This window comes from Triticum dicoccoides, chromosome 7B, assembly GCF_002162155.2.
Source record: "Triticum dicoccoides isolate Atlit2015 ecotype Zavitan chromosome 7B, WEW_v2.0, whole genome shotgun sequence".
Lineage (NCBI taxonomy): Eukaryota > Viridiplantae > Streptophyta > Magnoliopsida > Poales > Poaceae > Triticum > Triticum dicoccoides.
The window spans coordinates 1,238,031-1,248,011 of NC_041393.1; positions in this window are offsets into that span (position 1 = coordinate 1,238,031).

Consider the following 9,981-nt stretch of genomic DNA (forward strand, 5'->3'; position numbering starts at 1 on the left):
AGAGCGTCCCACTCTGCGGCCTGTTGTCCTCTTCGCCGCACCCCGCCGCCAACCGCCCAGCCGCCGCGCTTCTCGTCGCCGGCGAGCTCCGCCGCGGCGAGTCTCCTCAAGCCCGCGCCGCCCGAGCCGGCCTCGTCGCGCCCGGTCACCGCCGACGTCGCCCCTGTCCTCCTCCGGCCCGGTTCTGGACCTCTCCGCCTCTCCTTCGACTCCGGGAGCCCTACTCCGGCGATCCCCGACGTTTCCGGCGAGCTCAAGTTCAACCTCGTGCTACGTGCAAATCTCAGATCCAGATCCGGTTGACTTTTGCTCCCCGAAACCCTAACTTTTTGCATACTTTGCCATGCCATAACTTCATCACCGTGGCTCCGATTTGTGCGTGTAGCATATCAAAATGTTTGTCTCGACGAGTACTCCATTTCATCCCATTGCATCATTTTCATTTGAGCTCATATTGATGCCCGAAATGCTGTTGGAAGAGGGCTATGTGATGATAGTTTTAGACCTGTTTCAGCAAATGCACTTTTGTCATTTTTGCCATGATTAATATGTGCATGCTATGATCCTGAGCTCTACATGTGTTTTGAAGTATGCCATGCCATCTTTACAGGTGTGTATGCCATGTATTTTTGTGATCTCTGTGGTGACTAGCAGAAGCATGCAAAGTAGCTTACTTATTGTTGCTGATTTCAGGGACTTGGAGTTTCACTAAGTCTCTGCCCTGTCATTATTTTTATGCCATATGTTCATGTTGTTTCCTAGTGATCCGTGCCTCTTTTGAGTATGATCAGTAAGGATGTTTTGTAGATATTGTGGTGCTCTATCCATCCATGTCTTTCTTTGTATTTATGGAGCAACCTAGCTTGAGTCAATAGAGCTCTACTTTTGCTATAAAATGTTCCTGGCAGATTGTTAACATGTTTAGCAATTTTGCCGAGCTTATTGTAATTGATCCATGCTTGCTATGATGTTGTTCTTGCTATGTCTAGCTTCTATGCCATGTCTACTTGCTGGGTGTATGCTTAGTTTATCATACAATGCCTCGTAGTGAGTGCATCGAGCTCGTAAACATGCCTACTTGACATCTGTTTTGCCATGTTCCAGTTTTCTACTAAGTCTGAATCTGTTAACGATATTTGCTATGTTCACATGCTTGCAATTGTATTTTCTGATCCCTTTTGGCTCATGGTCACTAAGGGACTTTTGTTGTATGCTTTGAGTAGCTTCATGTCATGCCTTGCTTTGCCATGATATGTTCCTGTAGCATGTAGTTATCATGCTCTAAACATTGCTTCCTGATGTTAAATTCCTGACTTGTTGTTATTTTCACTAAGTCCGTAACCTGTTATCATTTGCACTTTTGCCATACTTGTTTGAACCTGTTATTGAGTGATTTAGCCGTAGCTCAGTGTTCATTTTTTGTCAAGTATCATGAGTGGATCCCTGCCATATATTTTTTCGCTATATTGGAGTGCTGTAGCATGTTGTTCTTGATGCATTTAGCTAGTCTCGTGCTGTTAATCGCAGATGGTGCCATATTTGTTTCGCTTGTCATTTCCAAACCGTGCATCTGATTCCGGTGAACTTTATATCGATTTCGACCGAAATCAACTCCTATTTCCAGTGGCACTCTTGGATTTCCAAGTTGAGTCCAGGTTCAATCATTCATTTCCAAATCTTGCATATGCATCACATATCGCATCCCGCATATCATGTCATGTTTTGCATCATGTTGCTTGAGCATTGCACATGGTTGATTGTGTCTCCCTTTGCTCGTTGTTCTTGCTTGGGTAGAGCCGGGAGATGAGTTCGTGTTCGAGGAGCCCGTTGAGTACGTTTACAAGGATCAAGTTTTCGTCTTCTCGGAGAACTTTGCAGGCAAGATGACCATACCCTCGAAATCACTTCTATCTTTGCTTGCTAGTTGCTCGCTCTTTTGCTATGCCTATGCTGCGATACCTACCACTTGCTTATCATGCCTCCCATATTGTTAAGCCAAGCCTCTAACCCACCTTGTCCTAGCAAACCGTTGTTTGGCTATGTTACCGCGTTGCTCAGCCCCTCTTATAGCGTTGTTAGTTGCAGATGAAGATTGGAGATCGTTCCTTGTTGGAACATGTTTTATTGTTGGGATATCACAATATTATCTTGTCTACCTTAATGCATCTATATACTTGGTAAAGGGTGGAAGGCTCGACCTTATGCATGGTGTTTTGTTCCACTCTTGCCGCCCTAGTTTCTGTCATATCAGTGTTATGTTCCCGGATTTTGCGTTCCTTAGACGGTTGGGTTATAATGGGAACCCCTTGACAGTTCGCTTTGAATAAAACTCCTCCAGCAGGGCCCGACCTTGGTTTTACCATTCGCCACCTAGCCTTTTTCCCTTGGGAGTCGTGCATCCCGAGGGTCATCTTTATTTTAACCCCCCGGGCCAGTGCTTGTCTAAGTGTTGGTCCGAATCGGGCAGCCTGCGGGGCCACCTCGGGGGAACTCGAGGGCTGGTTTTACTCGTAGCTTGACCTATCCGGTGTTGCCCTAAGAACGAGATATGTGTAGCTCCTATCGGGATGTCGGCGCATCGGGCGGCTTTGCTGGTTTAGTTTTACCATTGTCGAGATGTCTTGTAACCGGGATTCCGAGTCTGATCGGGTCTTCCTGGGAGAAGGAATATCCTTCGTTGACCGTGAGAGCTTGTGATGGGCTAAGTTGGGACACCCCTACAGGGATTTGAACTTTCGAAAGCCGTGCCCGCGGTTATGGGCAGATGGGAATTTGTTAATGTCCGGTTGTAGAAAACCCGAAACTTAACTTAATTAAAATGCATCAACCGCGTGTGTAACCGTGATGGTCTCTTTCCAATGGAGTCCGGGAAGTGAACACGGTGTTGGAGTTATGCTTGACGTAGGTTGTACTAGGATCACTTCTTGATCATAGTTGCTCGACCGTGCCTTTGCCTTCTCTTCTCGCTCTCATTTGCGTATGTTAGCCACCATATATGCTAGTCGCTTGCTGCAGCTCCACCTCATACCTTTACCTTGTCTATAAGCTTAAATAGTCTTGATCGCGAGGGTGTGAGATTGCTGAGTCCCCGTGACTCACAGATACTTCCAAAACCAGTTTGCAGGTGCCGATGATATCGTGCAGGTGACGCAACTGAGCTTAGGAGGAGCTCGATGAAGATCTTGTCCATTGTGTTGTTTCCGTTTCCAGTTGATCAGTACTGGAGCCCAGTTGGGACGATCGGGGATCTGTGTAGCATTTGGGGTAGTCTTCTTTTATTTTGGTTCCGTAGTCGGACCTTTTTTGTATCTGGATGATGTAATATTATATTCATGTTTTGTGTGAAGTAGCGATTGTAAGCCAACTATGTATCTCTTTCCCTTATGTATTACATGGGTGGTGTGAAGATTACCTCACTTGCGACATTGCTTAAAATGTGGTTATGCCTCTAAGTCGTTCTTCGACACGTGTGAGATATAGCCGCATCGTGGGCGTTACAAGTTGGTATCAGAGCCTTCCCCGACCTTAGGAGCCCCCTGCTTGATCGAATCGTTGGCGTTGTTGAGTCTAGAAAAATGTTTTGAGTCATTTAGGTTTATATATATATTGGAGAGTATGATTCTTTTTACTCCTTAGTCCCTTCGTCGCTCTGGTGAGGCATCCTGACATAGAGTTTTGACTCTTCTCTTCTCAAATTTCACTAAAAAAAATTAGGATCACGTGGGTATCTTGGAATCGGTCCGATAGAATTGTGACGAGAACATTGTTCTTGGTGCCTCCTGACATTTAGGGGTTGTGGCAGTGTCCCGAGGAGTTGAGCTCCGAGGTGTTGTCGTCAGAATTTTATCGTTGCAATTCTGGAATACCTGAGTTTCGCCGACATCGAAAATCTCTTTTATGCACTTGTTGGTGAGATAACCTCGATGCCACCCAGTACCGGGGCGGGAGTTCGGGAGCATTGCCATAACTCGTATAACGGATGCTTTTCGAAGGTTGAGGTAAATGATTTCCGAAGGTTTCTTGGTTATGTGTTGAAGGATGGATACAGCTAGATGTAGGATTTGTTAGTTTTGGGTGAGATATTATGCTTCCCCTGTATCCCCAACACCTGATTGCATAACTGGAAAATTTCGGGAGTTTATAAGTGGGAATTCAAGTAGCTCCTAGGATATCTTTCCGACAAATGCATGATATGAAATTGGGGTTCGACATCTAGTGGTCCGCCTATCCACGATAGGTTTTACAGTGGTCTCTTTGTGTCTTAAAGAGTCCTTGGCTATGCTGACTCAGGGACGCTTCGTATGTCATGTGCACTTCCTTGTACATGATGGTGTTGTACGATCGAGCCCGTGTAGGCCCCACCATGAAAACTTCGGACGAAATCTCTAGCTTATGTTTGTTCCGGCTTATTTTGCAAGCCAATCCTTTGTTTTGTTTTGAGTTGTGGTATTCGAGTTGCTTCAATGTCAAGTGCTGATTCCATACCTTCCCCAAATGGTGTTCTCATGTTCCTATGTGAATACTAATCCTTCTTGATCATCGAGATTGTCTTGTCAATTCTTTCCAACTGGTGTGATTTCTCTTCAAGTGGATCCGATCATTTCAACATCCGCAAGATCAACTCAAGTCTTCTCAATGATTGTTCGTTTCATCTGTCCCCAAGTTGCCTTTGTTTTCCCACCCACCCACTCCCTTTTTCTTCAAGGACTCACAGTTCTTTATCACTATCCATTTTATTGGTGGAAGTCTCTCCATTCTTTCATGTTCTTACCCGGTGGTTCTCTTGAAGATGCTCTACTCGTTCATCATTCTCCTTTCTTTTCTTCTCCGGTGGATCCAAATCAAGCTTTTGGTGTTGATCATATCCCTTTTCCTCGTTTCAAATACCTTCTCATGCCGGTGCTCCTCATATTCATTCATTTCTCGCTATTCAACTATTCCGGAGTGCTCAAGATATCTCGGAAGATTCATGTTTCCACTCTTAATCCCTTCAAGCTATTTTGAGGATGTTATCTCTTTCAAGACATTTAATTCAACCGGCGCAAATCTATCTTAAGTTGTTATACGGTGTTTTCTCTTGAGTGGGCCCTAACCCATAGGTCCTTTTCCAGGATCTTACCAAACTCTTCTAATTTTACCAGAGTTATTCTCAAATTCTTTTCCAAGTTTGACATAAGAATGAATTATCACCAGTCATAAGTATTTCTCCAAGATCGGTCAAATTCTTTTCATCGTTCGGCTCAACCTCTTCGCTTTTGATTCTCCCGGAGTGTCTAAATAATTCTTGGTGGTGCTTCTCATCGTCATTCTCTGCTTTTGAAGATCGAAGAAGAGTTTTACCTCCATATCCGGAGCAATTCAAGATTCTGTTCAGTTTGATTATCCGGAGCCCATCATCTAAGATTTATTCATTCCAGCTTTCAGCTCTCATAATCTAAATCATACTGGTGCTTAAATCAAGGATTCTCTAATCAGCTCGTAACCTCTTCGTTCTCATGGATCTAAATTCTCTCAAGCATCTTCGTTTATTTGCTAATCCTCCCCGGTGTTTCTTCATGTTTTATTCGTTCTTTTTCAATTCTTACGGTGGTTCGTTCAAGATTTTCTCTTACCTTGTTATCATATCAATTTATTCGTTGTTTCAACCCGACCGGTGATTCGTTGAACACCTTCTCAAGTTTGCACTATATCTATCTTAAATCCTTTCTACGAGAATAAGTAGTATGCCAATTCCATTGCTTGTCATCAATTTGAATTGGTGAAGGATAAGCATAATGTAATTCTTATTCTTGTTTCATCGAGTTTATTCAATTTGTTTTTTATGGAGTGGTTCATCATATCACATTCTCAGTTCGAGATGCTTTATCTTTTTTTTCCGGAGTTCCAAGTCTTCACTTTATCTCGTCGCAAAGCTTCATCTAATCATTGCAAGGTTTCACCTTGTGTTTTCAACTTCTCTTTCATTTTGATTTATCATTCCTTTTGTTTACCGGAGTTCTTCATGAAGGTTCTACATGATGGTTCATCAAGGATTAATTTTTTTCGAAGTGTTCATCGAGATTATTTTCAGAGGAGCTCAAGCATTCTTCATATTGCATAACGAAGTCCAATTCGTCCTATCTTATATTTGAGGTTGTGTTATGCCATTCATGATAATTTTCCGTCATGCTCCGTGTTTAACAAGTTATCAAGAATGAGATATTTCAAATCCACCAATCTCGTCATTTGAGTTATCTTGGGTAATATTTTCACCTAAAGCCTTCCCTAAGGATTTGTTGCTATTATGGTGCTTATAAATGACTCAAGTTCTTCTTTTATCCTTCCGGTGAATAAGTTTCTCGTCTCCTTGTTCTTACCAATCAAATCTTTTCCGTGTATGGCAAGTTGTCACCTCACAATTTTAGATGTCTTCTATAAGTCCATATCAAGCTTATCCTTTTCGTTGGTGGTTTTTTTCCAACAACTCCGTTCGACCCTTCTCCTAAAAATGCCTTTTAAAGCTCTTTTGTGGCAGAAGTTGGCATTTTCTTCTCCATTCTCCTATTTCAATTATCTATCTTCTATTCTTTTGTTCAGGAGGCATTGTAATGTTGCTCTTTTCAACCCATCATCTCGTTTTGTCAAAGATCATGTTCTTTTCATGCTTATCCATTTAACTAGAGTGCTTTCAACTTTATTCATCTTCGTTGTTTTCTTTCTTTCAAGTTGTTCAACCTCTCAAGGTTCTTTGGTTTCACTCGTTTGTCAAAGAAGCAACTTAGTTTTACCTCTTCTCCTTCTCTTCCATTTTCCCCTCCGGTGCCATTCTAGATCTCGGGATGAGATCCTCTCGTAGTGGTGGAGTGTTGTGACGCCCCGAGACCGTTGTGCCAAGTGTCTTCCAATTATTCGCTGTGTTGCCTTGTCATGTGCCTGCGTGTCATGCATCTCATACCATGTCATCAGGTGCATTTCATTTGCATACATGTTCGTCTCATGCATCCGAGCATTTTCCCCGTTATCCGTTTTGCAATCCGGCGCTCCTATGTCACCCGGTGTTCCTTTCTATATCTTTTCATGTGCGGGTGTTAAACGTTTTTGGTTTGGACCGAGACTTGTCATGCGGCCTTGGTTTACTACCGGTAGACCGCCTGTCAAGTTTCGTGCCATTTGGACTTCGTTTGATACTCCAACGGTTAACCGAGGGACCAAAATGGCCTCGTGTGTGTTGCAGCCCAACACCCCTCCAAAGTGGCCCTAAACCTATCTAAACCTGCTCCATCACCTAGGTCGTTCGATCACGATCACGTGGCCGCAAACCGCACCTCATTTGGAGCTTCCTAGCTCCATATACCTCTATAAATAGGCCCTCCCCGAAATTTTCAGATCTCTTCCCCCGAAACCCTAGCCCCCTTCTTCCTCCGCGCGCCGGACAACGTTCGCCGGCGCCGGACAACGTTCGCCGGTGCCGGACGTGTCCAACTTGCACCGCGCCGCCGCCCCGCACCAGTGGCGTCCCGCCATGTGGCGCCTGCTGCCCGCCGCCGCCGAGGCCCGTTCGGCCCGAACCGGGCCCCCGAGCCAATCGCGCCGCCCGGGAGCGCCCCACGCCGCCGCCTGCCGTCCTCTTCGCCGCACCCCGCCGCCAACCGCCCGGCCGCTGCACTTCGCGTCGCCGGCGAGCTCCGCCACGGCGAGTCTCCTCAAGCCCGCGCCGCCTGAGCCGACCTCGTCGCGCCCGATCACCGCGAACGTCGCCCCTGTCCTCCTCCGGCCCGATTCCGGACCTCACCGCCTCTCCTTCGACTCCGGGAGCCCTACTCCGGCGATCTCCGATGTTTTCGGCGAGCTCAAGTTCAACCTCGTGCTGCGTGCAAATCTCAGATCTAGATCCGGTTGACTTTTTCTCCCCGAAACCCTAACTTTTTGCATACTTTCACATGCCATAACTTCATCATCATGGCTCCGATTCGTGCGTGTAGCATATCAAAATGTTCGTCTCGACGAGTACTCCATTTCATCCCATTGCATCATTTTCATTTGAGCTCATCTTGATGCCCGAAATGCTGTTGGAAGAGGGCTATGTGATGATAGTTTCAGATCTGTTTCAGCAAATGCACTTTTGTCATTTTTGCCATGATTAATGTGTGCATGCTATGATCCTGAGCTCTACATGTGTTTTGAAGTATGCCATGCCATCTTTACAGGGGTGTATGCCACGTATTTTTGTGATCTCTATGGTGACTAGCATAAGCATGCGAAGTAGCTTACTTATTATTGCTGATTTCTCTTCAAGTGGATCCGATCATTTCAACATCCGCAAGATCAACTCAAGTCTTCTCAATGATTGTTCGTTTCATCTGTCCCCAAGTTGCCTTTGTTTTCCCACCCACCCACTCCCTTTTTCTTCAAGGACTCACAGTTCTTTATCACTATCCATTTTATTGGTGGAAGTCTCTCCATTCTTTCATGTTCTTACCCGGTGGTTCTCTAGAAGATGCTCTACTCGTTCATCATTCTCCTTTCTTTTCTTCTCCGGTGGATCCAAATCAAGCTTTTGGTGTTGATCATATCCCTTTTCCTTGTTTCAAATACCTTCTCATGCCGGTGCTCCTCATATTCATTCATTTCTCGCTATTCAACTATTCCGGAGTTCTCAAGATATCTCGGAAGATTCGTGTTTCCACTCTTAATCCGTTCAAGCTATTTTGAGGATGTTATCTCTTTCAAGACATTTAATTCAACCGGCGCAAATCTATCTTAAGTTGTTATACGGTGTTTTCTCTTGAGTGGTCCCTAACCCATAGGTCCTTTTCCAGGATCTTACCAAACTCTTCTAATTTTACCAAAGTTATTCTCAATTTCTTTTCCAAGTTTGACATAAGAATGAATTATCACCAGTCATAAGTATTTCTCCAAGATCGGTCAAATTCTTTTCATCGTTCGGCTCAACCTCTTCGCTTTTGATTCTCCCGGAGTGTCTAAATAATTCTTGGTGGTGCTTCTCATCGTCATTCTCTGCTTTTGAAGATCGAAGAAGAGTTTTACCTCCATATCTTATCTGCTCTCTCAGAGATTCGTGATTCTAGTTCGAGCCCATCCTCTCATAATTGTTTTCGATTGTCAGAATTCTTTTCACCTATCCGGAGCAATTCAAGATTCTATTCAGTTTGATTATCCGGAGCCCATCATCTAAGATTTATTCATTCCAGCTTTCAGCTCTCATACTCTAAATCATACTGGTGCTTAAATCAAGGATTCTCTAAATCATACTGGTGCTCTCGAGATGCTTTATCTTTTTTTATGTAGTTCCAAGTCTTCACTTTATCTCGTCGCAAAACTTCATCTAATCACTGCAAGGTTTCACCTCGTGTTTTCAACTTCTCTTTCATTTCGATTTATCATTCCTTTTGTTTACCGGAGTTCTTCATGAAGGTTCTACATGATGGTTCATCAAGGATTAATTCCTTTTCGAAGTGTTCATCGAGATTCTTTTCAGAGTAGCTCAAGCATTCTTCATATTGCATAAGGAAGTCCAATTCGTCCTATCTTATATTTGAGGTGGTGTTATGCCATTCATGATAATTTCCCGTCATGCTCCGTGATTAACAAGTTATCAAGAATGAGATATTTCAAATCCACCAATCTCGTCATTTGAGTTATCTTGGGTAATATTTTCACCTAAAGCCTTCCCTAAGGATTGTTGCTATTATGCTGCTTATAAATGACTCAAGTTCTTCTTTTATCCTTCCGGTGAATAAGTTTCTCGTCTCCTTGTTCTTACCAATCAAATCTTTTCCGTGTATGGCAAGCTGTCACCTCACAATTTTAGATGTCTTCTATAAGTCCATATCAAGCTTATCCTTTTCGTTGGTGGTTTTTTTCCAACAACTCCGTTCGACCCTTCTCCTAAAAATGCCTTTTCAAGCTCTTTTGTGGCAGAAGTTGGCATTTTCTTCTCCATTCTCCTATTTCAATTATCTATCTTCTATTCTTTTGTTC